General features: G+C 39.4%; 1 long non-coding RNA gene across 1 annotated transcript; it reads left to right on the top strand.

Annotated features, from left to right (window-relative positions):
- The first annotated feature begins 299 nt into the window (after nucleotides 1-299).
- Nucleotides 300-10,947, top strand: LOC117034545 (uncharacterized). Its single transcript, XR_004425109.1, has 3 exons — nucleotides 300-412; nucleotides 1,156-1,227; nucleotides 9,608-10,947. It is a non-coding gene; the product is annotated as an uncharacterized LOC117034545 (long non-coding RNA).
- Nucleotides 10,948-11,577: the final 630 nt, after the last annotated feature.

The raw sequence follows: 11,577 nt of genomic DNA, 5'->3' as shown, positions 1-11,577 counted from the left end.
TCATTCAACCTGTGTTCATGGATCAACTTAAAAGATGGGAAGTCAAAATATAATCTATTGATGGATATATATATATATATATACATATATATACACACACACACATAGAAAATTTGGCCGTATTTGTGATCTACTTTTCCTGTCACTTATGGGAAATGTGACTAGCATCAAAATTAAGTAGTTCACATGAGGATATTGGGGAAGGGAGCAACTTCCTTTGGCTGCATGCTTACAAGTCCAAGTTACGTCAGTTGCTGTAACCCTCTTGGCCTCTCTCCCCTACTTGAGTCCCTCTGTCCCAGAGGAGTACGTGCAACTCTCCCATTGGTGTATTCGGGAAATAAACCAGCTCTGTGTAGTTGGCAGTCAGCTGCCCTCAGGAACTAAACATTCTGGTCTGCTCCTTCATGCTGTAAGTTGTGCAGAGGCAAGTCCCCTTGTGGGGAACTGTGTAGTGACTGGTGGGTAAGTCTATCCAATTCTGAAGTGAGGTGTAGGAAGTCTGCTGTTGTCATGCACCTAAGCCATGCCCTCCTTTATCAGCTGTATCAGTAAGAAGGATGGCACTTTTACCTCCTTCTGTCAGACTTCCATGTCTATCTTTTCATTGTTTACAAACTTGATTGGGAAAAGAACTATTTTTAGTCTGCCTCAAGCCCTATATATGTACTGGGCTCCAGCAACTCTATGTAGTTGCCTCTGATAATCTTAACAGTGATTTATTCATTGAGCCACTCATTTGAAAATAGTTTTTGAACCCCTGAAATATGCCATGCACTGTGGGAAGACCTGGGAACCTACCCACAAGAAGTTCTCTGTGTAGTGTGTTTTTAAACCAATTTGACAAATGGGTGAGCACAAAGCTTCCCAGGAAGTAACAAAGTCTGAGCTAAGTTGTTCAGTTTTTTGATGTTTTCTTAATTAAGTCATGACCTGGGAGAATTGGGCCAGGAGGTAACCAGGTCTACCTGATCTACCTGATCTAATCTGGTCTCCCTAATTAGAGCTGAGGCTGAAGGGGTGGGCAGGGGCTTAATTCTGAAAGACCCCACCTAAAAGCCAGACTACACGTCCCGGGCTCTGCCGGGTAAGTAGTAAGAAGCAACTGCTTAAGAGATTGGAGGAGTGATACGGTCAGGTTTCTGTTCTAAATAGGTCACTTGAATATCTTGGAAGACTGATCTGAAGAGGACAAGCCTGAGGAGACCAATTTGCAGATTGCTCCAGGTGAGAGGTACAAAAATTTGATTTAGCAGCATCTTTGCTTATTTTTTGTTTTCCTTTTTTTTTTCCTCCTGTTAATCCTCATGTTTTGTCGGATGAACAGTAAGGGAGAAATTACCAACTTTGGTGATGATGATAATATGAAGAAAAAGAAGATGAAAGGACTATAATTTTTGAGTTCTTGCTCTGAATTGCCACTAGGCTAAAATGTTTTTTTTCATTAACTCACTTCGTATTCACTAAAAAAACATGAGGTAGACAGTATTATTCTTTTTACATTTTATATGTGAGACAACAAAGGCTTGTAGGAGAAAAATAACTTGCCCAAGGGTGTAGAACCAGCAAGCAGCAGACCTAGGACTTAAACTCCAACCTGTCTGACATCAGCTTCCATTCTGATAACTCCGTGCTTTATAAAAAGCTTCATAGTACTTTACAGAGCACTTTCTTACACAGTGTCTCACTAGAATTTTAATGGGATCCTTAGATTAACGTTAAATTCACTCCAAACAGAAGTGCTTATTGTCAATTAATAGAATCACCCGCTCATTAAAATAGTTTGTGATGTATTTTGAAATCACAAAATATATTGCTCATCATTTGTGCATAAATTATCAGTTTGGTGCCTTTGTAGCCAAATTTTAATAATCGAATGTCTTTACCTGGCCATTGAACAGATGTATACAGAATGAATTTTAATGTTAACTTTAAATAAATAAGTAAATACAGTGTAAAATATAATAAGAGAAGTGATTTATAGTTTTTCTTTTGCTATGGATTATTTATTCAACATTCAATAAATATTGACTAAGCACTTAGTGTGTGTTATGCACTATTGCTTTTAATAGCATGGAAGATAATAACCAATAACTTGTTTAGGTTTGCTATATCACGAAGCCCTTAGCTTAGTTTCATCGCACAGAAGTCCTCAATATCTACTCTTAGAACAAATAACTCCAGTGAAAGAAAGCAAAGGAAATACATCATATAGGCCCAAGCTTCAAATTAATTAAACTAATTAAGTTAAATCACTGTGCTCCTTTAAATTTACTGCTTTTATTCTTTGGAAATCATTCAGATTAGATTATTTTGCCCCATCCACATTAATAAGGTAAAGGTGATCATGTTGCTTTACATTCATTTAGCATTAGCTCACATAAATGAGATAGGTATCTATCCAGGATGGCTTCAAGATTTTTGTTAGCATTATTTATTCTATAACACCCAGTTTTGAATAGAAACCTCAAAATGCCATAATGAACGACTTGTCATTCTCAGTGCATGAACTTATGCTTGTTGCGAGTAAAGAAATTAATGATAAAGAGTGATTCCAAAGCACACAGCAAGTCCTGACTAGAATCAGGGCTACAATGAGAAATCACAGATATGTAGCCTTGCTTTACTTTCAGAGATAGGCTATCTCTCCCAGAGGGGTCTGGTTCATCTGATCTTCACTCCCTGCCCCATTTCCACCCTGTCACCCCATAACCACACCTTCCTGGGCAAAAGTGCCAAGGAGTGTGGAATGGCAGTGTTTCTGCATTCCTCCTTTGGCTGTGGAGCGACATTATGGCATTACTATTGGGCTTTTGGGATTCCCCCTTTGTTCGACTGATACGCTTTCTTGTGTCCTGACTCTACCTATTGGAGAGAACATGTAGGGTCCAAGATTCCCCCATGCTTAGGCAAAGGAAGGAAAAAGGGCATAAGTGTTTAATTATTACCCGCATGCTTCAGAAAACTATGTTTTTCAGACATGAATAAATAGTATGTGGGTAAACTTATCGCCAGTGTGTTAGATTTTGTTTTTTTTTTAAATAATTGGGTAATTCCAGCAGGAAGCATATTGAAAGAGTTTTACCTTTTGAGGCTTTATTTAAATGACAATTTGATAAAACAACCAAATATTTAGTTTTATATTGTATTAATATTAACAATAATAAACATACTAAGGAGAGATGACAAAAATGAATTTAAAGATAACCCAGATTTTATTCCAGAAAATTCTTTGCTAAATTAAGCTTCTTAAAACAACCAAAGAGAAGCTAATTAATTGTATTTCAATCTTCCTTTCTTTTTTCAGCTCTCTCACAGACTATTGATTTAAGTGAGGCGAAAATTAAGAATAAAACCTTCAAGCGAAAAACATTCATAGTAATGTAGCACTTATGGGGTTGTTTAAAAGGAAATGTGATTTGTATGTCCCTTCCAATGGAAAATGCCTATTTACCTTGTGCTATTCCAAACATTTACCGATACATTTGCCTTCATAAAGTGTTCAAAAAGATGAGAATTTCTTGCAACTAATGTCTTCATATTACAGATCTTTACTTTTAATGGTGTGAGAATCTTGATCTATGACTGCAGTAGAAATGTACTGAGTTAAGAATCTGGATCTAGCTTATCAGATAAAATCTCAGTGTTTTGTATGTTTGTTGAATTGTTCTGCACTGATTTTGTTTGTAATGATGACCTAGATTATGGAAATCTGTGGGCTTAAGGCAGTCTTTTCCTTTTCAGTATTTCTATTTTCTCACTTATGCATGATTGATAATATTAAAAACTAACTGAAAAACTTCTCTGGAGTATACTACGAAATAGTCATTCTTTGAATTTATCGATTAAGTAAATCTATAATGTTCTTAGCATGAGCGCCAGAGACTATCAAGAGACAATACAGAAAGGTCATGAGTCTACAAGTAGAAATACAAGCAATAAATCTTCCATGGTGTCCAGAACACTCAAGCATAACAAATTTTTTATGCATCTATGACTAAAAAAGCTAAACTGATCTGCGTCATTTTTTCAACATTGTACATCCTCTAAAATGTCCACTAAAGTTTGTATCTGTTAGGGTATTGTCAATCACAAGTCCACCAATTGAGTTTAAACTGTATGGAAAGTCATTGACTCATATAATGTACATCGTGGATTCACTGGGCCTCAGTTGATGAGTCCAGATGTGTTTCCTCTCTGAGATTTGCCGAATAGTCTATTCCTAAGGATAGTTTTCCCCATAATTGCAAGCAGCAGACCTAGGCCTTAATAAATGGGGTGTGTCAGAAAAGGGTGGATACCTAAACAGTATAGCAGTTCTAGTGGAAAGGGAGAAAGGACAGTGAATGTTGTAGGCGACCAGTAATGTCCACTCCAAAGTTTCTAGGAGGAACATGGCAATACTGGAAGCACAAAAATGATCATGACCATCAACACACAGTGACACTGAGCAGTGGAAGCCACCAAATGAGTCAGATAAAAGATCTATTTATAAGGAGAAGTACTGACCCTGAGTCCTGAGCCCCCATGGCTGACAGTGTGCCCACCAGGCTGCTTCTGGTCCAGACTGCCAGAGGGAAATTCGCAGAAAAACAAATCGGTTGGAGGACAAGAGGGTACAGCTAAGGATTTCTTCACTTCTCAAGGAGAGGAGAGAGCATGGTTACAAGTTGTCTGCAAATGGGGAAGCAACAGAGTGATGATTCTGTCATTGATGGCTGTGCTCTCAAGTATACTTCGTGTCCGAGCTTTTTGCGGCACAGCTACATGTGACGATCCTTCCATGTGCATGAGACTAAGAATTGTCAGGACAATGAGATTGTCAACAGCCAGTTTCTGGCATCATCCCAAATGGGAGATTTGGGTCTGCAGCAAAGCAAGAGACTCAAAACCCAGTTTTTTTTAAAAAAAGATAAAAAAGTATTTCTAAAATTCTTTCCTTTTTGTTTCCTTTAATATACCAAGAGGTAAGGCCTGGTGGATTTGATCATAGTTTTAGAAAAGGGGTGTTTGAGTCAGAGAGGAAAAGTAAGCTAGGAAAACTTGATCTTTTGAGTCGTGCAGAATTGCTGGGAGAAAGGGAGACTAATGTATGGAAAGCAGGCGCTCAGCCTTGTGCCCTGACTTCACTGTTAGAAGGGCACTGTTAGACTGAGGAGAACCCCCAGGGTAGAGCAGGGCAATGGTAGGCTGAGGAAAAACCCCAGGGTCTGTCCTGCTTCTTGCTTGGCATGCTGGTAGGAGATCCCCTCACAGGACCTGGGTTGTGTATTAGTTTCCGGAGCTAACATACGAAAAGTACTACAAACTGAGTGGCTTAAAACAACAGAAATTTATTGTATCACAGTTCTGGAAGCCAGCAGTCCAAAGTCAGCGTATCAGCAGGGCCTCTGAGCTCTGCTTCTCCCAGCTTCTGGTGGCTCGCTGGTTATCCTTGGCATTCTTTGTCCTGCAGCTGCAGCACTTCAATCTCTGCCTGGGTCGTCACATGGCATTCTCCCCTCATGCGTCTGTGTGTCTGTATCTCTTCTCATGACACCAGTCACATTGGATTAAGGGCTCACTCTAGTCCCGTATGACCTCATCTTAATTTAACTAATTACATCTGCAGCAACCCTATTTCCAAACAAGGCCACATTCTGAGGTGCCGCTTATTGGGACTTCAAATATCTTTTGGGAGACATAACTCATCCCTTAGCAGGTGGTCACATGAAAGTAAAAGCTGTGTGGATTAGACAGAGACAGGCCTGGAATTTAGCTTTGTTCCCAAGCTGTATAGACAGACTCAAAAATTTCTACTTGCCCCAGGAAGGGTGGTAAAAGTTTGCTGAAGGTCGCTAAGTAAGGGTCAAGTAGCTCTGGAGCTGGAGGTCGCAGAGCAAACATCTGACCTGGTAACCATTAGGGAAGAGCAGTCAGACCTCAGGTGGGATGCACAGCACCACCAAGGACTGAGGAAGGATTGAGTTCTCAGGAGAAATTCCTGGGCCCAGATGAGCTGAGAGAAGAGACCATAAATTATGAATTACACCAGCTGTGGCCTTCAGCAGCAGATGCCAACAGAATCATCAGTCCAGGGAGCAGCTGAGAGCAGCCACTGCACAGAAGGGACCAGCAAAGATCCAGGCAGCATGGGATAGATCCTAGAACCGTGCCTTCTCTCAACTACACGTCTACACTCAGATACCATTGTGGAGATTACTAGGGGGAGGAAATGGGGCTCTGAATGTAACCCTGGCCGAGACCAAGTCACCTAAAGAGACAGATGAGACTACTGTGTTGAACTAAATCTCTGCCCTTTCTCTGTACCCCCACTTACCTCCCCCCTCTCCATGTATGTACACACCACACACACACACACACACACACACACACACACACACACACACCACCCCACACTGATGCAAAGTAAAAAAGAAATAGAGGAAAAACACCTTAAGAGAAACCAATACCTAACTTTACTACCGAAGGTTCTGGTTCATGAAGTGGACTGGAAGGTAATCAGTACAGTTACAAGTAACCTGGACTGCTTTTATTTATGGGACTTGATGTATCATCCCAACTTGCTAAATATAGGATTTCCTGAAATTCAACTGAAATTCAAACTCTTCCTATCTTGCCTAGTAAAGCTGCTACTCCATGGAAGTTATATGGTTTTCCAGTACTGACATTTTTGCCTGCCAGCAGTCTGGAATGAAAATGAACCTTGGAGTTTTTAACTAATAGTCAGCCTATTAGTCATGCCCTAATAGCCATGCCCACCCCCAGGTTCCTGATGTTTTCCCAAGTAGAATAGTAAGATGGATATCTGCAAGTACAACTTTAAAAAATGTGATACCACTTGGCAAACCAGGTTTTATTTTTAATGTTGTTCTTGCTGTTGTACCTAAGTACAGATTCTTTGTCGTTGAGCCTGTGATGGTTAATTTTGTGTCAACTTTAGACCACAGTGTCCAGATATTTGGTCAAATACTAGTCTGGATATTGATGTAAAGGTATTTTTTTAGACTAGAGTAACATTTAAATGAGTGGACTTTGAGTAAAGCAGCTTGCCCTTCATAATGTGGATGGGCCTCCTACAATCAGTTGGAGGCCTTCAGATAAGAAAGGCAGACCTCCCCGGAAGAAGAAGAAATTCTGCCAGCAGACTGCCTTTGAACTTGAACTCATCAATTCTTTTCTGGGTCTTCAGCCGCTGGCCTACCCTACAGATTGTGTTAGCTAATTCTTTAAAGTAAATCACATACGTTTATTTACTTAGTGATAAAATAAATCACAAATATTTATGTTGAACCCCTTCTCAAGGACCCACCAGCCAGCTCTGAGCTGGAGGCCTGACCACTGTTCCCTTGAAACCAGTGGCTGCTCCTTCATGGTACTCTGCCCACCTGGCTGGTGATGTGGCCATTTGTCACACAGGTGCTCAACTCTACCTCCTGCCTACAGGGCCCCTCCCTGGGTCTGTGACGCCACTCGCTCTGGGACTCTTCATGGTGCATGTTTCCCAAAAGGGCCCTGTAGTTGGTACTTCCGAGAGCAGCCCCATGCCAGCTATTCTGGGAGGCAAGGTGGAGGCAGGGATATGGCATATATATCGGGGTGCCAAAAAAATGTATACACATGACTTGTATTCATCTTTTGTTATCAGTATATATTCAGTATTACAATTTTAATACAGTTTTTTTTTCCCTTTCTTAAAATGTGTATACATTTTTTGGCACCCTCTGTATATAAACTCCAAATTTTCTATTTCTCTGGAGAACCCTAATAAAAGCCTTCACACAGTCTCCCTTTGGAATCATGGAAGAGCCAATCTCTTGGGTTCCCCCAGTGTCTTAGTTCTTAGAAGAACTGAGTCTGGTCTGGCCCAGAAAAAGCATGCAAAATCCATCAAGCTAGTAAGACATCCATTTCTTTTGATCCTATCTTCGGAGAGTTTCTGAAGGCAGACCTGATTAATCTCAGACTCACACTGGAAGTTCAGAATCATTTAGGATCCTAAAAAGAGATCCATGTATGACCTAAAAGGAGGCTCGCTGAAGTCTTCAAGGAAGGAGAACTTCAGATACTAACACTGGTTCTGGAATTGCTTCTCCCAACTAACGCATTTTGTCTGTTGAGGTCTCAAGGTAGAATCTTGGCTGACTCTGGAATTTGTTCTAATGTTATGCTCCTATCTTAATTGTAAAGTGAGTTAATATTCTTGACAACTTGTGGTGCTGTACTTGAGCAAAGGGACCCCTCTCTTGAATCCCATGCTTTAGAGAGATCCATTCCAGTCATGCCCCTCTAGCCTTCCCCTTTTGGATTTATTCTTCTTCTTCCTTTCCCTTCTTGACAACAAAGTGGGTACTCCAGATCTGGGAATTCCATGTGCATATTTTTTGTTCATGGCTTGTGAAGATCTGTTCTCTCAAAGATACATACATCCATGTCTGAGAGGTGGCCATGGGGCAACTGTTTGGGGGTAATATGGATTTATTTATAGGTGCAGGCTAGCATGGGGTGCAACACAGTGTTAAGTGGATCTGGGATTGAAAAAAGAAGGGCCTCAGACTGGGCCAGGCTTAGCATTCCCTGCATTGCTACGTTCTAAAATAGAAATCTAAGGGGTCTGAGAATTCTAAATTAAACCTTGTTTTACAGGTAGTGATGAAGCTATTTTAGACATTTTTATCAAGGTTGGAAGACAGAACATATTTACTTAACCGTTTTTTAGCTTTGTTTGTAATTTTTAAATATTTAGACATAAGGTATTTATTTTTACTTTTGATCATCTGTGTCAATGTTATAATATTGAAGGAATTTGTGACTTGAATAAAAGTTTAGACTAGCTGGCCACTGAGACCCCTGCCAATTCTGTGATTCCACATGTAGTAGCTAGAGGCGGAAGAATATGGTCAGACTCTCTAGAGAGTTCAAGAAAAACAAAGAGGAACAACCTCAAGCCACTAGGGCAAGGATGGTTTGAACTTAGTCCAAGTTTCCTTTTGGTTAGACTTTCTACTTGGACATTAGTTTTCTTCAAAGCTTCATGACCACTAAAGCCTGATGTGCCAGATGTGGTTGCTAAATGATGTCTGACAGCCCTCACAAACCTTGTGGGGTTTCCAGCTCGATAATTTATTTGATAAATGTGGATGGATCTTGAGAAATAAATTTTCAGACCCCATTGAGGTTTGTTTATCTTTGGAGTACACAGATAAAAGAAAAACAGAATGAGCCATGGTATGATATCTGTCTTCTAAAGGATAAACAGCATCAAGGTTGAGGAAATAGTGGGTTTGTTTCCTGAGAGGAAGTATAGTATATCCGTGGAGAATGTACTAATTATATTTTAGGACACCCGCTTTGGTTTTTTGGGACAATTTGGCAGCTTCTCAAAATTCCCTGTTATATAAAGAACAAACAAACTAGAATTTGAAATGAAGCTCTTCTATACCCAGTGTCCCCCAGGTGGGAAGCAGTCACTGTAGTGGGATATCTCTGACTATACTATGTATTAAAGATGCAGACAGGCTTTCCACTTCAGATGATTAGACATGAAAGAGACTAAGTGACATTGAATTCAGATAGGTTATTGACCCTGTTTTTTTTTTTTTTCCAGATTCGCATGCAGAAAAATTGGTTAGACTTCTATATCTCTAAAGTTAAGAAGATTTATCACTGTGAACTAGGATAGATCTGCATTGGAAGGTGCATTGGAAGGGAAAAGCAACAAAATCTGTGAAATAAAGCTAACTCTGAGAAAAAGAATCATCAGGTATAGTGACTAGAGTTTGAGATATATAAGAATGATTGTGGCACAGCATGTAGCTGATGCCAGAATTTCCTCAGGATTCAGCCAGTCTGGACTGGTGTCAGCCTTGTGGAAAATGATATAAGAGAGCTACAACTTTGGAGCTTACTATTGGATACCACTGTAGCACTAGAAAGGCCCAGCTAGCAAGGGCATGTCAGAGAGATATCAGACTTTGGAGGACCCATCTTCAGCAGTGACAGTATGGGATGTGTTACAACATGTGGCAATTGTGGTCTAATCAGTCTCTTACCTTAATGGAAGCAGGACTCGTCCACTTGAGATAACGTCAATCCCTAGAACTTTTGGATAACAGGGTTAAGTAGGAGACTTGAGAGTAGATCCCAAGGGGAGAAACTGGGCTGAGTACTAATAGCCCATGCTGGGGGAGAGGGTAAAGTATGTAACAACAACAAAAATCTATGTGACCATATTTTGTAAGTGTATGTATTTGAGCTGAGTTTAGGAAGTAGATTGTATCATTCATTCAACATATTTCCTCCAAGAGGATCTCACTCTCCTGGTCTCAGACAAGGGCCACTGCATCTCCATTTGCAAGGCCAATTCATTTCCCTCTGATATTTTACTGAATAGAAACACATACACACAGAGTTAATTTTTCATTTCTTTTCAAGTTAGATTGGCTTCTCAGAACCCATTTCTATGAGTCAGCTTTCTATCAAAGGGTTTCACACAAGAGATCAACCTCAGGAATGAGGAATACTGTATAAAAAAATGAAAAAAACATTACTGAATAAAAAATCAGGCACAATAGTTTATCAAAAAAGAAATAAAAGCCTAATGGTCCATAAAATTTAGTTTGTTTTGTACTTATTAACTTATATAATCTATGACCAGCCTACCTTCTCCTAAGAGACATATTACTAGTAAAGTAGACCAAATTCACTATCCTTTCTACTCATTCTGAATGAATTCTTATAATTCAGTCAGTTAAGCAGTGTTATTATTAGTGTGTCTATAAAACCTGAGAGACCACGGTCTCCAGCAGTCCAGATATCCTGAGCCAATTGTCATATACTGGGCTACCTTCACCTGGGGAACCATGGTCCTATATATAATTGGCTATGAGATAAGAATTTGAAAAGGTACAATATAAATGCTAGAGAATATGGGAAAACAATTTTTGTAAAGGGATCCAAATTATCCTTGAGCCTAATATGAAGAGTAAAGAATGAAAAGATGGGAGATATAAAGTGTTTAAATGTGATATCCTCAGAGAATGGCCTTTCTAATGATTCACTTCTATTATTAAAAAATGATAAAAGCAGCAACTGTGCTAATTTTAAATAACAATGGAATAATAGGCCTGTATTATGCTATTTCTATGTGTTTATCACTGTGTTCAGTTTACAAACATCCCTACATATTTATGAATGTACATATGTATGTATGTATTATATATGTATATATGTACATACACACACACACACACACACACACACATATGATTGTTACAAACTAATAAGCAGTAAAACTAGCCCATGCCCTTAACCAATAAACAATGCTTAGGTTTTGCCAGTTTGCATATGCTCTATAAAAAGAGAAAGAGGGGTTTTTTTTGCCTCCCCTCCCTCTTATACCTATAAGACAGCAAGTATGGAAACTTGTTTACATTTTGTATCTAAGAAATTTTAAATGAACTGCTTCTCTTGTGCATAAAATTACATGAGATATCAATGTACAAAACTTAACATCATGGGATACAATACAAAAATCTGTTTTCTAACCTTATTTTGAAGACAGCTCTAATTGGCTCA

Source organism: Rhinolophus ferrumequinum, chromosome 2 (genome assembly GCF_004115265.2).
Source record: "Rhinolophus ferrumequinum isolate MPI-CBG mRhiFer1 chromosome 2, mRhiFer1_v1.p, whole genome shotgun sequence".
Classification (NCBI taxonomy): Eukaryota; Metazoa; Chordata; class Mammalia; order Chiroptera; family Rhinolophidae; genus Rhinolophus; species Rhinolophus ferrumequinum.
The sequence above is the reverse complement of the archived record's forward strand: the minus strand, read 5'-3'. Positions and strand labels throughout refer to the sequence as shown.